The 23336-nt window shown below is 34.1% G+C and overlaps 1 protein-coding gene across 4 annotated transcripts in view; it reads right to left on the reverse strand.

Annotated features, from left to right (window-relative positions):
- The window catches only part of LOC126773426 (uncharacterized), a 214030-nt gene that overhangs the window by 57917 nt on the left and 132777 nt on the right, over nt 1–23336 (reverse strand). The gene's annotated exons all lie outside the window — the stretch shown is intronic.

Consider the following 23336-nt stretch of genomic DNA (forward strand, 5'->3'; position numbering starts at 1 on the left):
TATAAGTCATAAGAGTTAAACCATTTATAAACAAATCAATTGACACTACGTTATTATGTTAAATCCTATCAAGCTTATACTATAGATTGTGCTAAATGGATAAACGCTCAACGCAATCGCAAGAACATTACCCTCTTTCTGGGATAATCGGATGAAATTAGCATTTTAAATGTAATAACATATAATAATCCTGAAGTTTATGGATAATTATTAAGACAAGCTGTTTCTGTGAGATATTACAGAAATGTTTTGTGCGTGTGTTAGTCGCAGTAATAAAAAAATATTTTTAAGAGTAACTTTGATATACGTACAATGTTGTTAACTTTGCTTTAAAGCCATTTGCAATTAAATATATTTCAAGTTGTCTCGAGACATAAATAACCTCATTCCTATGTTAAATAATTTAATGCCTTTGAAGTCTTATTTATAAATGAGAGACAAATTAATATAAGATAAGTTTTTTTTAGCAAAGAATATATATTGACATGTAAGTTACGATCTACAGCCCAAACACCTAAAGATCCTAAGTAATACTGTACATGTGAAGTGATCCTATACATTTAAATTTATAAGTACGTAGTTTTGTTTGTAAACTTTTGAAGACATTTTACCCAAACCAAAACTACCTTCATTCGTTATTTTATTTAAAAAGAAACCATTTAGTTAAATTTATGCTATCGTATTATATCGTAAAAATCTTGAAAACTAAAAATTCACTAATAAAATTATTTTCTTAAGATTATATTTGGTTACGTTAAATATAGTATAATAAAAAAAAACATCGTTGACTTCCGACGTTTTCTTAAGTCTTTTGAACAAGACCAAAACAATGTTATGATTAACCATTGTTGGTGCGTGTGAGTTCAATATCCTAACTTCATGGTGAAGGTCGAAACATGATTAGTGATCTTGTGACCCAGACTCGTCACTTCAATGGCCGTACGTGACACCTTCAACAAGATACTTCCTTGTTCAAATACTATTATACGCCTTAGAAGAATTAGAACTGGCGCGTTGTAATGCATTTCACGTTAAAAGGTTACTTTAATTAAATATAATTAATTTAAAAAAAAACTCCAAAGGCGACTTCAAAAATTAGCCTGAATGTATAAATGCTTAACAATAGATATAATCAATAATAATTAGTAAGGTATGGCGTTAAGCAAGGAAAAAAAAATTGATAGGCAGAATAATAAACAACTTTTTAATTGAAATAGAAGCATTGACTTATAATCTAATCGAAGGAAAAAGAATAAAATCAGTTAGTAATAGTCAAAGTTATAGAGAAAATAACTGAAAACACATAACTTCTTCATCCTTATTCCACTTTTAAGAGTGAATTTTTCTTCAAATTGTGTTGTCGAAGTGCAGCAGTGTTCGAAGTGTGACACAATAGGTGTCGCTAACGAAGGCACATTTAAAGGCTTCTGAATCGCTGAACGCTATTTCTCAAATATGAGATAAATTTGACCAATACGTCAGTTTAATCGTATAGACTATATAAAGAACACGTTATTTAAATACTTTGGAAACGACGTTCCATGTATAAGATTTTCAAATATTTATAAAATTAAAAAAATATTTTTATGTATGTAAAGCCGGTATACATTTTTTTCTTATTTAGTAAGTAGTCCTTCTAGTATTTTTTAGTCTGTGCTACAAAATTGCCATCTCAGTACCGATCGTTGCGTCGATAACACCGGCCCGCGCCAGATCTATCAGGTTATCACTCGGTATCTACCATTGAAGGTGTTTTCTTTTGCCACTTAACTTTTACGAAAGATAGAGGGAGTAGTGCTGAGCGTAGTTTATCAACTGCCTTAAAATGCACTCCAACTTAAATGTACATATACTGAGAATTTCATAGCATTGCTATTTCGTATCAAAAATATTGGCTGACGATTCACGGTAACTAACGCGACCATTCGGCATTTCTCTGAAAATACTGCTTCTTTGTCGCTATTATGTTTTTTAAATACCTGCGTCTATGCCTTATATTAAGATGGTTTTTTTATAAATAAATATTCAAATCGATAACTTTTTATAAAACTAATTATATATAAGATATTTGAAATTTGTAGTTTCTTTCAGAATTTTCTCTAGGGATCATCACTCAGAGCTGTCAATGACGGTGATGACTGTGATGCCAGGTGAACGGGCAGATGGGCCACCTTATAGTAAGTGATCACCACCCTTTAACATTGGCGCCACATGAGAATTTTTAATATCCGAATTATATCACATATTTTTTCTAGAATGTCAAATATTTTTATACTTTCACCGATGATAAATTTTCCATTTAACTATACAAAATGACGTATAAGCAGAAACCGACTAATTTAAAATACCTATATAAGCAAGTGCAAATTGAATCTTCCACACTATCATTATGGGCCAGTTTTAAATCTTTAATAAATGGTCCATCAGCAACACAAAGTGGTTACATGAGGCACGACTATAAAAGGCATGAAAGTTATTTGATGTCAGCCAATCGGTCCTGTTATCAAGTTTTATTTATGACGTGAGTAAAAATTGTTCATGCATCATCTCTTAGAGTTCTCGTCTGGATGTTTGTGATGCAAATTGTCTTCGTAATGTTAAACATTTACATGTTCTCGTATAAGCAAATTAAATAACGGTCTTTGGATACTTTTTTAAAATTCAAACATGGAAGGTACGATACAACACTGATAAGATAAAGAAGTAAGTTTATTGTAATTACAGGCACATGGGACATAACATCGTAGTTCCCAAGGTTGGTGGCGTATTGGCGATTGGTAAGCGATGGTTAACATTTATTACAATGTTAATGTCTATGGGCATTGTAAGAATATCAGGTGGCCCATATGCCCGTCCGCTTACCTATTAAATAAAAAAAGTTAGTGTATCTTCCAGCAAGTTCAAAATATATATATTTTTTTTTTATTGGGAATGTTCAATCTATACAACTGTATTTATTACGAGTAATTAAATAGATGTCGGGTCAAATTTAGCGCTATTCCTACAGGTTCTTATATTTAAAAAAAATAGTGTAATAGGCTTTGTATATGCATTTTTTAAAATAAAATATTTTTCTGATATTTTTATTGATTTAATGTTGGATATTCTTCTTCATTCTCTAACAGAGAATACAACAATACTTATCCTAACCTTCTGTTATAAAACATGCATCTGCGATAGGACTATACTCGACCTAACAAGAAAATGATTAACTCGAAAAATATAATATATATAGCACCAAAAATCTTTTTGGAGTGAAGTCTTATAATATCTGTATAAAATATCAGCTCGAAATTCAGTTCTGACCTTTCGGAAGTTTATTCCAAATTCTTTATTCGCAGTAGGTCTCATGTAGGCTATATCATGTGAACATTGTGGGCGAGTCAACATTTCATCTGGAGGGATATTTTTAAATAGCTTTATTATAATAATGTCAGTACAGCATGAACTTTTGCAATAGTAGAATAATGTAAATATTTTAGAATAGTTGCAGCAGTAGTGACCTAAACAGCATGCTGTTACAAAGCAATTAGAACGTGGTTCGACAGAGCCCGAAATTATACTGTAAATTTCTAATATTTACAAAATAGGAAACGGCTTACACAATAAACTAGCTGGTATTCGTAGGCATAGATTAAACTGTCATAATATTTTAGAAAATTCCAGAATTCCAAAGCACTACTATAAATAAAAGTTATAACTATATCAATATACAGTTTATAAATATTACTGAGGAAATGCATCCTATTCTCTTGAGGATACATGAGTGGCAATTGTTCATCCAATAACTACAAATGTTAAGCTCATCAAAATTCAGTGGTGCGTTTAAACTAGTTCACGAAAATATAAAGTATTAATGTAGAATAACTCACGAGGGGATAGTAGCATTGATATAGAACAAGTGCGCAAACTATTCGGGTTTGCACAGAGATCTACTAGTACTTTCATTAACACCAGATGAATTGCCCAAATTAGTACCACCTAAATAGCCAACCATATATGCGTATTTACCATTTTACCAATTGGTAGTGGAAGCCAAGAATGGTTACTGTCTTGTTGTAACCGCTGTGCTTAAAGTTCTTATTGATACCGGTTTCAGGCACGTCTAAAGCGATGCTCGGGATCAATGATTCAACGAACTACACTTAACACCGCATAACAATTACTTTTTATTGGATAATCGTCATTCAGCGACATTACTTCATGTATGGTAATCGAGCCGCTTATCTTGTTTATTGATAGTAGGAAGACGAGAAATGAAATATTTGACATGATGACTGTTTGTGGTATCTGTGTATGTATTTATACGAATTAAGTAATAATTTATAAAAACATGACATTTTTTTAAATAATATTAGCACCTAATGTAAAATACGGAGTCCATACCTTTTCATACAATATAATTTATCGTGTTTGGAGTATTTACTCTTTATATCAAAGCACAGCAATACAAGGAATTGCTATTTGGCCGTACTAGATAACTGAGCACCTCGCTCACGTATATGGGTTTGTAATTAGTCCGACCACCAACCTTGTTTATACATGAGTGCACTCATATGTACTGATTTGCAAAAAAGGTGCAAATTAGATGAAACCACTTATTGGCTTTTATGGCTTAAATTAACATTGTTAAATAAAACTATCTTTAATAATGTTAGTACGCAGTTATGTTGTATCTTCCGAGTTTGTCTTAAAAATGTTCTATCGCGTTAATGTCTTGAAAATATGTTCCGAATGTTATCATGACGTTAATATTAAATTATCTCCAATATATGAGGCAAATAAATAACTCCTCCAGAATCCCATGTGATTCAACATCTTGCAAAAGTTTTTTTGATAATAATATGTAAAATATTTTTTTACACACGGACGTCTTATCTGTTCTTAGAGTAGGCAAGTGTTATAGGCAACAACTGACTGATATACCTATTTACGTATATAATATAATTTTAGTGGTAACTACAGTTTTCTGGCATGCAAACATGCACCTATTCTATTTGAAATAAATAGTTTTTTCATGGTGTTAGTGCTTACTTGTAAATATTTCTGATGTTGAATTACTACCACAGAGGAAGTCTGACTCAGTCTATCGTATATCGATATCGTTTTGTATTGCGAAAATGACAGACAATGTTCTTTGATCGTAAGTGTCATTAGACTTACGCTTCACTAAGATCCGACATTATAAATTAAATTTATTGAATAACGTTAAAAAAATAACACGGGATAACCTCTACCTTTATCCATACGTATACGTATAAAATATATACCTTTTGTTACCATTTAGGCTTGGGGGCTTGTAACTTGTATAACGAACATAACTTGTACCTTAGTGTTCCACTGCGCTTGCGCATTTACCTGACTATAAAGCTTCCTGTATGACGGTAAAATTGTTTAAGTTATTATTTTAATATAAGTTATAATATTTCTTATACTTTTTATATTGTAAAAATTTGTTATATTGCAAATGTTGTGGCGGCGTGGTGAGTAAAAATAATACACACAAAAAAACGCACCCTACGGTCGTTAACTATTTCATTATTATATTTGAATGAGTACCGTGGAGTACCGGCTGTACCGTGGAGTACCGGCTTAGAATAGTACTCCCCCAATCTCATCCCGTGGGTGTCGTAAGAGGCGACTGAGGGACGGGGAAAAGGGGGGATGGGCAGCAGCGTCCCCCCTCCCATAAACATCTTACCCCCCTACTGCGCTCGCCAACACGCCTGCCCAGCGCAGCGAGTATGGGCAAACCCCTCCATTAATGGCAGATGCGCCCAAAAAAAGGCCCCCAGTTACCGGCAAGCCCGCTAGGCCCGACCAAGGTAGCGGTCGCGGTATCGGCAGGGCAGGGGGTGCTAAGAATCACCGGTTCACGGCAGGCTACCGTATAAAACGACTGAACTTGGCAACGTATAATGGACGCTCGATGAGGCTGGACCATCACCTCGCCGAATTAGAAGTAGAGTTAAGTCATATAAACTGGCATATACTGGGGTTATCTGAAGTCCGAAGACAGGGGGAGGACACGATAACTCTAGAGTCCGGTAACTTACTCTACTTCCGCGAAGGTGATAACCTCTCCCAGGGTGGTGTCGGTTTTCTAGTCAAAAAGGATCTCATTAGCAGCATTGTGGAAATCAGTAGTGTGTCGAACCGGGTAGCGTACCTTGTCCTAAAACTTTCCGACAGGTACTCCCTGAAGATCATACAGGTATATGCGCCAACTTCGACATACTCTGATGATGTGGTCGAAGCGATGTACGAGGACATCGCAAAGGCCCTCAACGACACCTCGAAGGCCCACTACAATGTTGTTATGGGAGACTTTAATGCTAAAGTGGGAGTACAAGATAGCGGTGAATCGAAAGTCGGACCTTACAGCTTGGGCTGCAGAAATCACAGGGGGCAAATGCTGGTAAACTTTCTCGAAGCGCAGGGGCTTTTTTTGATGAATTCTTTCTTTCAAAAAAAGCCTCAGAGGAGGTGGACCTGGCGAAGCCCCGATAACGTGACAAGGAACGAGATAGACTTTATCATTTCGAATAAAAGGCACATATTTAGACATGTTTCAGTGATCAACAGGTTTAATACCGGAAGTGATCACCGCTTGGTTCGAGGCACTCTAAATATCAACTTAAAAGCCGAAAGATCGAGAATGATGAGGTCTACTCTCCGACCTACCATGCTCCAAGCTGCTCAAGGCTCCGAAAAGTTCCAAATGGAACTTCAAAATCAATTCACCGCGATGGAAACCATAAGCAGCATTGATGAGAGAACCGACACGCTGGTCAAAATACTGCAAAACACATCCCGCAAGTGTTTTCCGCCACAGAGAAGAGACAACGCACCAAAACTCTCTGCTGAGACACTCGAGCTCATGAGAAAACGACGAGAACTACCATCGTTTTTGTCAGATAAGGCCTTAAACCGAACAATAAAAACGCTGACGCGACGCGATCTCCGACGCTCCAATACCCGTGCCATCAAGGCTGCGATTGAGCAAAATCGGGGATCGAAAGTGTTCGCTCGCAAGTTTGGGAGGCCGCGTCTGACAAAACTTAAAACTGAAAATGGTGGGGTCGTTACCTCTAGGCCTGAGATTATCGGAGAAGTAGAGAGGTTTTATGGGCAGTTGTTCTCTTCAAGATCGGATAAACCCGTGGGAATCAGTATTGAAGACCAGCGCGCCCCTCTTATGCGCCATTACTCCGAGGAGCTCCCGGTCGTTGACCAAGGAGAGATTAGGGCGGCTCTAGAACAGCTTAAAAACAACAAAGCTCCGGGAGATGACGGAATCACAACAGAGTTGCTTAAGGCAGAGGGGACTCCGGTCCTGAAAGGGCTAGCAAGCCTCTTTAATTCCGTCATCCAACATGGCAAGACCCCGGAAACGTGGAGCGGGAGTGAGGTGGTACTGTTGCTCAAGAAAGGTGATAAAACCCTCTTGAAAAACTACAGACCAATCTCCCTCCTGAGTCACGTGTATAAGCTGTTCTCAAGAGTCGTCACGAACCGTCTCGCCAGACGACTTGACGAGTTCCAGCCCCCAGAGCAAGCCGGCTTTCGATCAGACTACAGCACCATGGACCACATCCATACTGTTCGGCAGATTGTGCAGAAGACCGAAGAGTACAATCAGCCGCTGTGTATGGCATTTGTGGACTACGAGAAAGCCTTCGACTCCATCGAAACCTGGGCAGTGCTCGACTCATTGCAGAGATGTCATATCGATTGGAGATATATCGAGGTACTGAGATGTCTGTACAACGCCGCTACAATGACTGTCCACATCCAGGACTGTAAGACGAAGGCGATCCAACTGCGCAGAGGGGTGAGACAGGGGGATGTAATATCCCCGAAACTGTTCACCAACGCGTTGGAAGACGTTTTCAAAACGCTGGATTGGACTAGGTATGGAGTCAATGTAAACGGCGAGTACATCTCACACCTTCGATTTGCCGACGATATCGTCATCATAGCAGAGTCGCTGGAACAACTCACCGAAATGCTGCGTAGCCTAGGCGAGTCTTCCCGGCGTGTCGGTCTCGGTATGAACTTGGACAAGACCAAGGTCATGTTCAATAGGCATGTCGTGCCGGGACCGATATACGTCGAGGGGAAACCTCTCGAAGTTGTTAGTGAATATACCTACCTAGGACAGATAATACAAGTCGGTAGGAACAACTTCGAGAAGGAAGCCGATCGAAGAATTCGCTTGGGATGGGCAGCATTTGGCAACCTTCGTCAAGTCCTGAAGTCGTCTATACCGCAATGTTTGAAGACGAAAGTCTTCAACCAATGCGTCTTACCTGCCATGACATACGGTGCCGAAACGTGGACACTAACTGCGGGACTAGTCCACAAATTCAAAGTCGCTCAGCGTGCTATGGAGCGAGCTATGCTCGGAGTATCTTTGAAGGATAAGATCAGAAATGAGATTATCCGGAAAAGAACCGGAGTCACCGACATAGCTTGCAAAATTAGCAGGCTGAAGTGGCAGTGGGCTGGTCACGTATGTCGTAGGACCGATGGCCGTTGGAGCAGACGAGTCCTAGAGTGGAGACCGCGAATCGGCAAGCGCAGCGTAGGGCGCCCTCCAGCCAGGTGGACCGACGACCTTAAGAAGGTGGCGGGCACCAACTGGATGCGGAAGGCGGAGGACAGGGAGCTTTGGCGCACCTTGGGAGAGGCCTATGTTCAGCAGTGGACAACGATTGGCTGTTGATTGATTGATTGATTGATTTGATTGATGGTTGTAAAATTGTCATTAAATAAGATATTTTTTATAAAAATTACCTATTCGTAAATAGCCATGTTTTAGTTATAATATGTATACATATAGAAAACGGTTGATTACATTGATATATGTGTATCACGATTTACTATTTATATAATAGTAAATGTTAAAATAATTGCTGTAACGATTCCGGTACAACATCTTTATTCATCATCTTGAACAAGGAAACGTTGTGAATAATGTTTTTTCGTGTCAACAGGCTCTAAGATAAATAGTATGTTTATATCAGGTGGGTTATATTTATTTATATATACATATTCATTAAAGGTTTTGACTTGATAATTGTCATTAATTTTCATTAATTACCTTTTAAAAAAATATTTCTAATATACAATAGACCGTCTAGCGCAGTTCTTCCTGTACATAATATAATAATTAATGCGCCTGCGCATATCACATATATCTTTACAGTATATATAATATTCTAGTAATAGGGAGTAGTTTGCGATTTGGTTTGCGCTTTGGTTTTGCGAGGTGGTTTACGAAGCACAGCAGCGCAGGCCAATAGGCTCAATTAATGTATACAAAAAATATTATTGTAATATTGTTCAATAGTCGCTTAATTATTTTTTTAAAGCCTTATTATCAGTCATCTTTATACCGTTATCTTATCCGTTCCACCCCTTATTATCCGTTATTCCTAGTCTTGTGATCCTTTGGTAACAATCCAATGGTAGTTTCTGAATAACGTAGACAATTCTACTATCCGTTAGCAAAATGAATTATTTCTTCAATAAAATAACCGTGCTTTGAAAAAGATTATTTGAAAAATATCGAATCGTTTAACCAGACCAGCAAGGTAGTCAAAGGATACATAATTAAAGTAATTAATTTATGTTGTAAAAATTCACTGACTTGGATAAAGAATATTAAAATTTTTGTCTTATTATTATTACAAAACTTGTTGAAACTCAACATTGTCTGGTGGTCCAATGTATCAACATTCTATTAAGAGTTCAGAACGAAATAGGCTATTTGACCTTACTGTAGTAAATATACGCGAATGAATCTTCACTGTCCTGCTCTTATATTAAAACTTCTCTATGACATAAGTCGTAAGGACTAAAATGCTGTATTTTTTTCAGTAATAAATAAACTTGTTTTATAGACAATACTCTCTATATTTAAAATCGTAGTGGTTATAACGCTGTGTGCTTCGTATGTGGTCTCCGTGTTGAATAATTCTACTTAAATCTGACATGTATTTTGCAACTGTGGAAAGTCGGGGAGAGTATTAGTAAATCCGTTCCATTATGTTATACAAAGATAAATGCTTTTTAAGTTGAAAAACTTTTTGTCTGATAGATTGTATTTATAGTTTTATCCAATGTAACATCCCATCATACCATTTTTTATTTACTCTCCATAGACTAAGACGAGCCGAGATGGCCCAGTGGTAAGAACGCGTGAATCTTAACCGATGATCGTGGGTTCAAACCCGGGCAAGCACCACTGAATTTTCATGTGCTTAATTTGTGATTATAATTCATCTTGTGCTTTACGGTGAAGGAAAACATCGTGAGGAAACCTGCATGTGTCTAATTTCACTGAAATTCTGCCACATGTGAATTCTACCAATCCGCATTGGAGCAGCGTGGTGGAATAAGCTCCAAACCTTCTCCTCAAAAAGAGGAGAGGAGGCCTTTAGCCCAGCAGTGGGACATTCACAGGCTGTTACGGATAGACTAAGTAATCATGCTTTTGTTTAATTTACTTAGAAGACATATTTTTTTATTTGATTGCTCACAACATTTTTTATAATAATACCTGGTGGTAGAGCTTTGTGCAGGCCCGTCTGGGTGGGTATCACCCACTCTATCAATCCAATAATTAGTATTGTCGCGTATTCTTACCTCAATGTCTATGGGCGCTGGTGACCACTTACCATCAGGTAGCTCGTCTCCCTGCCTATAACATAAAAAAAAATAACGTACACTGCAAGTATTATTATTAAATTATAACCATCAACCAAAATGGGGTCCAAAAACAAGGATTTTTTATGTGTTTGCCCAGGAAACACTGTCCGTGCCAAGTCAGGACGGGTAGCTAGTTGTTTAATAATAGAAAATGGGAAAAATGCAAATGATTTTGTCCAGATTTTTGATCCAAGAGATAATATTCATATCTCCTTTTTCACTTATTAATTATGTGTCGGATAAAATTAGTTTGTAGTTAATGATGATGTCATTATAACGTGCGATATAAGCTCGGTTAAGCGGTTTGATCAAGAATATGCTCTCAACTCTCCGCGGAACACGATCGTAAAATGTCAAAAAGTTATACGCGACATTGACTATTGAAGGATATAAGCATCAAAATAGCGTATCACCCTAATTAGTATAAGGGGTTTTTCAACATTTCACGAGTGAGATACGAACTGCAATCTTACAGAGTAGCACAGTGTGGTGAATTCCAATTATTGTCACAAGACTATTTTCATTCCTTACAAATCGCAGTTAGCGTCAATAAGTATAATAAATGGCACTTAGCACAATAATATATATATATATATTTATTAGTTAGTTTTAACTCGGAATAAGAAAAATAGTCTAATGTTTGCATACTATGAAGAATAAGTCAGACGAGCTCGTATATAAAACTGTGTCTCTGTGGCTGGAACACGCGAATCTTAATCCTTCGATTGCGGGTTCAAAATCGGGCGAGCACAACTGAAATTTCATGTGGTTCACTTTTATAATCAATTCATTGAGATCAACGGTGAAGGATAACAACGTGAGGAAACTTGCATGTTTCTGATGAAAATATGCCACATGTGTCCACCAACCATTAGAAAAACGTGGTAGAATAAGGTCTAAGCCTTCTTCTGATAAGAAAAGCCTTGCCCAGCGCAGTGGAACACTTAAAGCCTGACTGTACGAGCTCATTTTTAAATCGTGAAATGTCCCACGTAAACACGTTTTAACTGATCTTCACTCAAATAATAAAGCTATAAATATAAATTAATAAATGTACAACAGTTTAACATGTGTACAATTAAAAAAGTCACACAAAAATATTACATATTAACCATAGATGTACAGTCTTAATATAAAGCGTTTATAGGAAATTATAATGCATTTATATACGACAACTCACAGTAAAAATGTACAATTAAATACTTGGCGGTGCAGAGCAAATTGGCCAATAACGCCTTAATTGAGACATTCAGTTGAATGCGTTAAGATTCGAATCTCGCTAACATCGCTACACTTGCGAACATTTGACAGCCATGCGATAATTACATTACATTAAGGTTATTAAGTTTAGTTATGAAAATTAATACTTTCTTGTTTAAATAACTTCTTAAAGTTTTATTTGTATCCATTGTGTTGTTACATGACTTTGGATTTTTAGTAAAAAAATATATAAACTAAAATTTGATTGAGTAAAGATTTTTCGGCAACAATAATTTTAATATACGCTCCTCGCTCGCTGTTTTCCATCTAAGTTTAAAGTTAAGGTTAGTCATATGCTACGATTAATACAAAAGATTCGTCGACCATGTTGTTTTTTTAGTTCGGAAATAAGCTTTGGAATTTGTTTTGTTTATTTGTTTCACATTTTGGACCGCCTTCTTTCACGTGAACCAATCTATGGTTGAATATAAAATCTTTTTTATATAAGCACATAGACTTAATTTGTCATTCACGTCTCTGTAAATTATTTCTTATGCAGTGAGTAAAATAAGGTATATATTGTCGATTTAAACTTTTTCCATTGACAGTACTGTAAGTCTTATATCTCGCCCGGGCGCCACTCCCCGATGGTTATCACGATTACGAGCCGCTATAGAGACGCGATTTAGCCGCTAACGATTTATGCACTTGACGTTACTCGTCGTATTAATATTATACGCAGTTAAGATAGAGGTTTGAAAAGCTCGATCGCGCTTGTTAAAATTTTATATCATCGTTTATAAATTTAGCATTTTTATATTTGATTATAAATTGATACTCTCAAGCGTCTATTATATAATGTCGTAAATCACTCTATTGTGTTTGAAAAACAAAAGGTTATTGCTGAAAATAAGAAGTACAACTTTCAATGTTCGTCAAATTCTAGCTAGAAACACCGATTTATTGAAACAATATAATATAATATTTATTATTTTAATAAGGTTTATAAATATTCACAACTTGAAACTTTTGAGCCGGTTGGCGTGGTTGGTAGATACTTGCCTTTCACGCCGAAGGTTGTGGGTTCGATTCCCACCCAGGACAGACATTTGTAAACAGGGCTTAATTTGGGATCAGATGGCCGTGTGTGAAAAATGTCCCAGGATAATATTATTATTATTGAAAGTATTCAGAACATGTAATCAATTTTTTTCACTTAATTTCATTTAAATTTAAGTTTACTAAATATATTATAACCTCTGAGCCATATTTTAAGAGCATATCAGATTTTTGTCCAGTAGAGGAACGTTTATATCGTTGCTGTATTTTTTCAACATGACGAAATTATATAAGTTCTCAACGCTCAAGTTCTTTGCTAAGCAATAGGTACCTACAAAAATGCAAATAAGCTTCATACAAATTACATATGCAATAATTTTCACTACGTATCTTAATTGTTTATGCGTTTATGTAAAAATATAAAATCAAGTACACGAGTCAAGATAAAAGATAGATAAAAGAAAAGTCTACATTTTAAAATAGATAAGATTGAGTAACATAACCTACAACAGTATTCTAGAATGTAAAGCCTAGAAACACTAAACATTTATAACTCAAATTTAATTAGCAGTAAGTCGAGCTTAGGGCAAATTATCGCTATATTTGTGTTGAAATATTAACTTGTCGGCAATGCAATGTCGGGTTACGCTCCAATTCATCTCATTAGCGACGCAGATCTGCCTGGACTAATGGGCCATTACTTGCGCAAGTTGTACCTTTATATACATATTCATTTCTTGTTTAGTCTGATATATGTGATGAAAACGATTTAATGTCATAATAAGATTGTTCGTGTTAGACACGATTTAATGGATTTTCATAAAAGTTATCAAGTTAGGAGTCTAGATCTTTAAATATATAATAAAAGTTTTATATATTAAATATGGTTAAATTATTTTTATTCTTCTAGGATATCTTATTTTATATCGCTGAAAATAAATTAATGTAAATGTAACACTACTACTGAACGAAGGGCTCCTCCCCTCTTTAGGAGAAGAATGAAGCTTAATTAATTTAATTAATGGATTTTTTGAAGACTCGAGCAGTAATGATGATTATGAATAAATTAAAGTAAATTGTACAAAATATTTTATCATTTATGATCAGTATTTTAATAATCTAGTCATTACAAATATAGACAAAATGGCAATGATGTCAAACCGCCATATTTGCTTACATAGTTTGAATTTTCGGCGCTCATAAAGCGCATTTACGCAAACGAATAAACAATCACGAAGATTATTTTCTTCAACGATTATTCAAAATATACTTAACAAAAACATGAAAATTTCTGTCACGTTAATAGTCTAAATTTTAAGCGGGTGAAACTGAGAAGCAAAGCTATTTGTATAAAAATATTATACCTTTATTTAACTTAACTTAACTTTCTCTGAAAAACACTTTAAAACGCAATTTTTCTTATATAAGTTTTAGTTATATTGGTTTTGAACTTTTTTAAATAGGCATTACAAAAAAATCCTTCTCTCATTTATTGGTATAGATATGCTGTTTTTTTTTTTGTTTATTTTAGAAATTTATCTTACCTTTATATGCAATTGATTACGAGAATTCTAAATGATAGGTATCATAAGAAGAATATTCATAGGTTTGAAAAATGTATGGCTCAATTTATTTGGTACGATATTAATTTAATTTTAAATATAACTTTAAATTAATTAATTAATTTGAAATATAACTTTAAATAATATAATTTTAAACCGAATCACGAATGAAGAATTGAAGAAATGATATGAAGGATTGTTCTGATGAGATTTTTGTATGTTAATTTTTATACAATAGTATGGTCTATAAATTATTTTGTATTTTACTTTTTGGTAAGTTGTCACCACCGTCCATAGACATTGGCGATGTAAGAAATAACAACCATTTCATACATCGCCAGTGCACCACTAACCTTGGGAACTGATATTTTATGTCCCTTGTTCCTGTTTCTTTTCTAGTTAATGTGTATATCTGTAACTCATTGTGTTTCTTGTAAAAAAGATATCTATCTATTTATCTATCTATCTTATCACACTTTTTACAAATCCAATAACATTCACTGTTAGGAAGTGATATTGCAGGTCATAGACCGATTCAACTTTAATAAATTAGAGCGTAACCGAGGCGGGCCGCTTGTTATAAATAGAATGACAATATTAAACCATATTTTATTATTAACTAGCTGTTGCTGTGACTTCATTAATGTGATTCTTAGACGGTAGTAATTGGTCACATGCTAGAATTGTAAGATGTACTTAGGCACCATACCTTTTACTATTTCTTAAAGTAAAAAAAAAACAAACGATCCTTCTCCCGGTAATACAATACCCCCATAACACTCAAAACCGGTACACAGCAACACTAAGTATTGATTCTTGGCGATAGTATAACTAATCAGCAGGCGGTGGTCAGCTAGGCAGGCAATAAAGCCGTATAATCAGTAAAATTCAATTTGTCTTCAATTTGTGCAAGCTAATCGCGTACTACCTGTTGTACCTAAAATGGTTGTACTAATTGACAAACGCCTGCAAAGGGCCGCGTGTACAACAAGTAACCAAATTTTTATCGCTACCGGAAGAATGATAGGAAACATCTCATTACGTCTGCTCGTCTGCCTTCTTTAATTAAAATTAAAAAAACATAACGAGGCTCAATAGCTGTGAAGTAACCAAAAAGATAGATTATATCATACTGTTGAATATATATCACAAATTAACACTAATAACGAAAATTTCTCAATTAATTGGATACTTATCTCTTTAATAACAGGTATTTGAAAATGCTTTTAGATCAACTGGTATCGCTTGCACATTTTCGAATCATTAAATAATTGAATTAATTCCAAACAAGATGGCGGTACGATCTATTGTTTCATTAGCCTAACCCATATCACGTATGGCATAGATACGTTATCAGCGGCGAAAATCTCGTTCCCATCTACTTCGACCGACTTCGTGAGTCTGCCTGCCTTTATGAACTTTAAATTCTATTGTGCTAACCTAATTATGTTAATGTAGAGTGCATAACTGACGTTGCAAATAATTGTCTTTATAGATCAGGAATATGAATGAAGTTAGCAAGCAATTATAATCAAAATAATTCTTTTAGATTGGAATTTGTGGATATTTCAATTGAAAATTCTTATATTGTAATTTATAATGTGTTTAAAATACATTTGGAATCATTGAGCTCAGTCATTGGAGATGCTCTATATTAAGGTAGGTGGTGTGCCAAATGTTCCACCTAATGTTAAGTGGTCACTACCGGCTATTAGAGCTATAGTATTAACCTAACTCCTTACATCGTCAACGTGCCACCAATCTTGGGAACTTTGAAGTTGTATCCCCTGTGCTTTTTTATATTTATATTCGCCGGGAGAGCAAATGACTCTACTCCACCTGATGGTAAGTGGTAGTAGAGTCCAAACGCGACGACGGCCAGTACAGACGGGAAAAACGTTCTGCACTAGCCGCCTTCGCCTTGCCGGCCCGCAAGATGCCTCTTCACGCCTCGTTTGAAGGGTTGTAAGAAGAGGGGAGTAACACGTGAGCTGGTAAGGAATTCCATTTTTTGGAAGTGCGACAAAGAAAGGAGTTTCCAAATTTACAATAATAGTTAATAGTGCTGTTTAGCGGTAGAATAAATGATGAGTGTTTGTTACCTACGTAATTAGACAGGTTTGCAATGGCCTTGCACAAAGGCCTACGATGAAAACCGTAAGCTTCATTTATCTTCCTAGTCTCCTCCGCCTATAAACTCTCTCATTACAAATAATTACGTCAATCGGTTGCTCAAATTCTACTTGGAAGAAAGATAAACCAATAAAAACAACTTTAAATTTATAATATTAGTAGGTATTAAACGGATACACAGAAGCTGGCCTTAAATTGAAATCGTTTCGTCAATATGCAAGATCATTATAACGGAGAAGCTTCGCTTTGCAGATAATTCTGCTTGAAATTATTTCTTATATCTGCGTAAATATTTTCACGGTAACAGGCTGTGGATGTCTAACTGTTGGGCTAAGCCTCCGCCTCTTCTTTTCTTTGAGGAGAAGGGTATTCCACCAAGCTGCTAATACTTATGTGGTAGAATTTCAGTGAAATTAGCCACATGTAGGTTTCCTCATGAATTATAAATAAGCCCATGAAAATTCAGTGGTGCTTGCCCGGATTTGAACCCATAATCGGTTAAGATCCACACGTTCTAACCACTGGGCCATCTTATTGACAATGTTTTTTTTATATTTTCATATAAAAAAACATTGTCAATGCTTTCTTTGATAAATTAATATATTTGAATCAAAATCTAAATTTAAAATGCCGACTAGAAATACTAGGCAGTTCCATGCATTTGTGCGTCTCAAAAGCCATTAAAATTTAATAACACAATAACAAAGATTATAGTAATTATTTAGTATATGCAAGGCATACAATTAAATATGCTAATAAATAATTAGTAATTCAATACATACAAATGTATCTACGTAATAATTAATTTGTTTGGTAAACTATTCCTTACAATGGTTGATATTTTACAAGCTTTTAATTAAAGTCACCCTCCGATTTCACAGCACAATCTAGTTTCGTCTATTCAATGATATTGGCTTTTGAAACTGGAATTGTGTAATAAGTGAAATGTTTTTGTTTAAATATATAATTAACGGTTATCTTATCTATTGATTTTTTACATATATTAACTAAATCAACATACACCAAAAAAAAAAGAAAGCGTTAAAAATTTTCAAACCATTTAAGTTTTTAATTTCGAGTAAATAGCTTTTATGCGCAGTTTTTATTTCTAATATATTGATCACATTGATACAAATTCTGATTAAAAACTGTGTACTGCTTTTACAAGAATATCCATTGATATAATTTTCGTCATCGATTTTCCATATAATTACCTAATATACCAAATGAATAGGAACTGGATCAAAAATATACATAAATATATATTTATCAATATTTATTTATATCAATAAAACATACACAGAGACAAATAATAATTATATTTTAATATAAGGTTATACTCATTGTCATATTATCCAGTGCAAGCTATCAATCTCATATCAAAATGCAATGGTGCCAGATCAAAGTGGCATTGTAACGCGTAACCATCTTATAATGCATCTACTTTCCGTTGACGAACGTACATCCCATCTGTCAGCGCCTGTCATTAAATCTTCGAGCCCTTTTATTTTGATGGCTCTGTGATCTTATTATGCGGAAGTTCCGAGAATTAGTCGAATCTGCGATCGTCGAATTGTATTGGTACGTAAGGATTTCTGATTACCTGACCTTTATTCTCTTGGGAACTATGTTCATTTAAATAAATCAATTAAGTTATTTAAATAATCAAGTTGCGTAACTTAAAATTATAAACGAGATTAACATGATATATTAATTGTAAAATAGTAATGCATTCTAGCCCTAATAAGTTCCGTACTTAAACTTACAGAAAAGTAAAAGTAAAGGAACTGCCAGGAGTGGGACACAAGTTGAATCACGGTTTGGTCTTTCGTCGCCGAGCTTGAGATGAATTATAAGCATAAATAAATATTTGAAAATTTAGTGCTGCTAGCTAATTAGATTCGTGTTCTATTTACTCGGTTATCTCTGCCTATAAATTTTGTTTTATAAATGAAGGTTAGGCGCAAACGTGCGTCAAAACCATCAGGTCGATACTGTTGCTTCCGATATGTTTCAAAAAACTAGAACTATACTAAAAGCCTGAGTACATTGATATGATGTTTTTTATATTTTATTTCCGAAAATACCTCAACACGGATGTACATAAAACGTTGAAATGCGAAAGAGCTCTAAATAAAATTGATTTGAATATGACAGTATATTTTATTTATTGCGCACGCGCCGGCCACCGGCATCGATCGATATGAAAACAAAATGTACTTACTCGACTGCTTGCATCACGACCACACGGGCGTGAGTTTAAAAATGGTTAAAAATAAATACCACGGTATAATATTTTTCAAATTTCACACTCGAATTGTAAAGGAAAATATTTTAGGCTCGCTATCACTACACACAGATAATAAGCGCGTTGGTGTTTTCCTGTTTTCATGACATATATTGGGAGGCACTTAATTAATTTTGATTTAGTAGAACATAAAATGAGATTTTCTTTACAATGTAAACTAAACATAACAAAAACAAAAAAGAAATAGGTTTAATCCACATATTATTTGAAGCTTTATAATGAAAGTCGCATGTCATTGACAATGAAACAGTGTCAAGCGCCAATTCTATTAAGATGTTTGAATATAAAGAGAAATGCAATGACGCATCTTTACCAATTTACAATATGACTGATTTTCAGTTTTATAAAAATATTATAGACCTTAATGCAATACAATAAGAAGCAAATTTAAAAAGCATCTATTTGGTTAACAGTAATGTTAAAAGTATATTTAGTGATAGCATGGTACAAAATGAAAATGAATTAAAAACAATCTGCTTCAATCAAAAGGCGTTAGGCGAACTTGACCCGAGATATGCTTGTGAGTATTGAAATAACTTTTAAATGGTACACTATTTCAGCACCATATTGTTAATCAAAGTCCTAACTGCTTCGTTGGTTTAGTAGCAAGCTTATAGCGCTGCAGATTCCGAGGATTTGGGTTCAAATCACCTTTTCAACTTTCAACGATCAACAAAACAAATTTTCGTCAACGAATTCTCATTAGCAGCACGTAGTCAGTGTTTACACTCCCGTGCCTCAGAAAGCACGTATAGCCGATGGTCTTGCGGCTGAACTCTCTCCGGTTGTGTCGGTTTTGCAGTTCCATTGGATTATATGAGAGCGAAGGAATAAAGAGTGCACTTGTGTTTGTGCAAGCGCTTGTGTGCTTTAATGCCTCCTGCGTAGTTATCCTTATGCAAAGTTTATGATCCAAAAAAAAAACCATTTTAATATAATAGTTTTGTAGATTGTATTTAAATGCCAACTAGCAATGTAATTATAATATCTTTAATATTTTATTGTAATGAGTGAAGTTGTGTTTTATTTTTGTTTATAAGGCTTTCCTTATAAACATCGCTTAGCAGTTGTCTAGTTAATAACTGATTTCGCTCTTTCTGTCATGGTTGATTTGACATTCGAAAGAAGAAGACAACATAGTAACTATTTACCAGCTCAACAATGTTTATAAGTAACGCCATTAGTGTTTAAGATAAAACATTTAATCTAAAAACACTTGACATTTTATTCGGCCTATTCGGCCATCTTTTGGTATTAGCTATTTGAACGAATACTATAAACCAAGCAGCCAAAAATATAATATATAATCTTATAAATAAAATCATGTGTAAAAGTCTACCGCTATATAAAAATAAAGTAAATGGCTGTAACAATAAAGTAGTTTGGTTTTTAAAAAAACAAAAGACAATTGTTTTTTAAAAATTTTTATGATTTTGTTGACATGCGGGTAAGACCATCTATCCATAATTTTAACTCAACCTGTATATAATCTGTTACGCACGAATAGCATACATCTCTTCGACCGAGAGTTCGCTGAATATTTTGAATTCGTAAATCGATCAAATCACTATTCGTGGGATCTATACGATAAAGTATGTACGTTGTACATTTTATACGTGGCATCTACGTATTAAACAATGTATGGTGTGCTGGAGTAAAACCGGATTGGGAAAGTGACCGGTTATTTAAAATAACTCCTAAACGTGATAATATTTCAAATCACGATCACAAGGAACAGTCTGCGACGCCATTTAAATGATATCAATTTGAAACAAATTCCTTTATCGACATATAAGGGTTACACTTACTTATTCATTATCAAATTAAAATCTACCACCGGTTTGGAAAAGCCTGACCTGAGAAGAACTGCTGAAAGATTTTTGTATCATGTCTTGTAATTGCTTACAAATGTTCAGTAAAATACAGGACGCGATCGTTTCATTCCCAAATGTTGAGCAATAATGGAAGAGTCCAGTAAGATTACGTATTATGGTTTCTCTCGAAAAAAATGTTTAAAAAAAACATACACGTTAGACGTCAAGGCAAATAGATATTAATGTTGTGAATAAACAAAATAGCTTTACATTATCCTAATATTAAACGAAACACATCCTTTAAAAATAATTAAAACTTATCGTATTCATTTTTTTAATATTTAAATACTAATATACCATAGAAAATAGCCTGACAATCGGGACACCTGATTTTATAATATTAGGTCACCACCCATAGACTTTGGCTCTGTAAGAAATATTAATCATCCCTTAAATAGCCAATGTGCCAATGTGTGACCTTGGGAACTTAAAAAAATAAAATAAGACTGGAATAAAAAACTATGGTCTGAGTCTGTACTTCTTGATAGGTACAATGTTTGTTTCTTGACAAGCATGTTATATCCTAGACAGTGTCGATGCTATGCTTTTATGAGATAAACAAAACTAATATATTATACATAAAACTGGATCACACGCTCTATTGCCGTTTGACTGTAAATTATTTGATGAGTGGGTCATATATACCCAGACGAACTAATACAAAGACTTGCGTTCATCCATTTACATTTTAAAAAAAAGAATGTAAATAATATAATACATATCACAAATAATTTCATATCTTACCGAAGGATAGATATAAAATCGAGTATAATATATTGTTTTAATGTAATCATATATCAAACTTACTATGACTTAATGTCGCATAATTAAATAACTATAAAATATTGCTCCGCTTAGACAACAAGCTTCCTGAGATAACGAATATCAATCATGCCGTGAACATGTAAAAATCAGGAATCCAACACGGAAAATTATACATCACATTAAGTCTCGAGTGATCTGTTGTCGGCTTCTTTCATGTGATCAAGTATGGAATTGTTATTTACAGCGCGTATGAAATAAAATTTATAATGAGTTCCATCTGTATCGTTAATTTGATTTATTGATTCATTTAACATATTTAAATCCAAATGAATTACCTCCTAGACTATATAGCTAATAAAAAAAAACATTTTTCTTTGTTCATTTGTCACGAAAGAATTAAAAAAAAATCAAACTTCCATGAGATTTTTTTATATAACATTATATAAATGATAAGAAAATATATAATATTCCAGCTAATGTGCTTTATTTACAGATAATATAATTCGTAGAAAAAAATAACTTATCGTTTTTAATTAAAATAAATTATTTATATGGAAGAACAATAAAAAAAAATTGGAACGTTAATTTAAAAAAAAAAAATAATTTTCTCTTTTTAACTCATATCCAAACGTCCGGTATGGGTCCGTTATGGGCTTTAAATAGGCAGTTATTATAATAACACTTTTGAAGTATTTTCTTTAACTTCCAAAATTATTCTAATTATCATTTATTAATTTGTATGTAAAAATGTAAAAAAAATAAATATAAAAGAGAATAATAGTTATAAGCTCACATTTAGTAGAATTCGGATTCTCGAAATCTTTTAGAAAAAGTAGTTCTACAGACGTACTCTATGTAGGGTCTCGTCATTTTTAATATCATAACCTTAATTATCATAATCTTTTGTCTAATTTTAAGCAATATAGTAAATATTGGTAACAAATGTCAAACGGAAGTGAGTTTTTGAATCATAAGTGTTAAAAATTCGAATTATATTCCTTTATTTATATTACACAGGTTTTTTAAAATCAGAAGTGATTTTAGTCTACATATAATTATATATATTTCTTTTAGACACATTTTAATAATAAAAACAGAACGAAATAGCAATGAGACAGCGAAATTAATGATTACTAAAGTTAGCTGTCAAAGTGACAGCAACAGTACGACGTCATTCATACGTTAAATTAAGATATAGAGAGAGTTAATGAAAGCGGCATTTAAAGAAACAAAGGATACAAATTGGTACTAAGATGCCGTTTCATTTGTCAGAGTAAAGTGGTCGGGTGACATCTTTAGAACGATTAGTGACAGCGCTGGTGGCGAGATTCGTTGGATCCAAGTTGACAGTTGAGAAATGACTTCACTTTTTACACGGGTAAAGAAAGTTAACAAATCGGTATCATTCATATAAAAAACTCGCAAAAGAAACTATTAATTAATAGATGAAACTATTTACTTTGGGCGGTGTTTAATTTATCAAAATTCAAAAAGTCTACAACACTTTTTGAATTTATAATAAATTATAATTTATGAAATAATAATAATAATTAGAATCGAACTGACTTTGCCAAACGATTTTTTAGAAAAGAATGCAGTTCCATCTTATACATTATGAATATATTATTTATTCTAGAAAATTTCGACCCAAAGAACCATAGTTATGTCATCGCATAAAACGACGTAAGCGCCGTACCTATATCGTGTGGTTTGTCTCAT

The sequence above is a fragment of the Nymphalis io genome, chromosome 14 (assembly GCF_905147045.1).
Source record: "Nymphalis io chromosome 14, ilAglIoxx1.1, whole genome shotgun sequence".
NCBI lineage: Eukaryota > Metazoa > Arthropoda > Insecta > Lepidoptera > Nymphalidae > Nymphalis > Nymphalis io.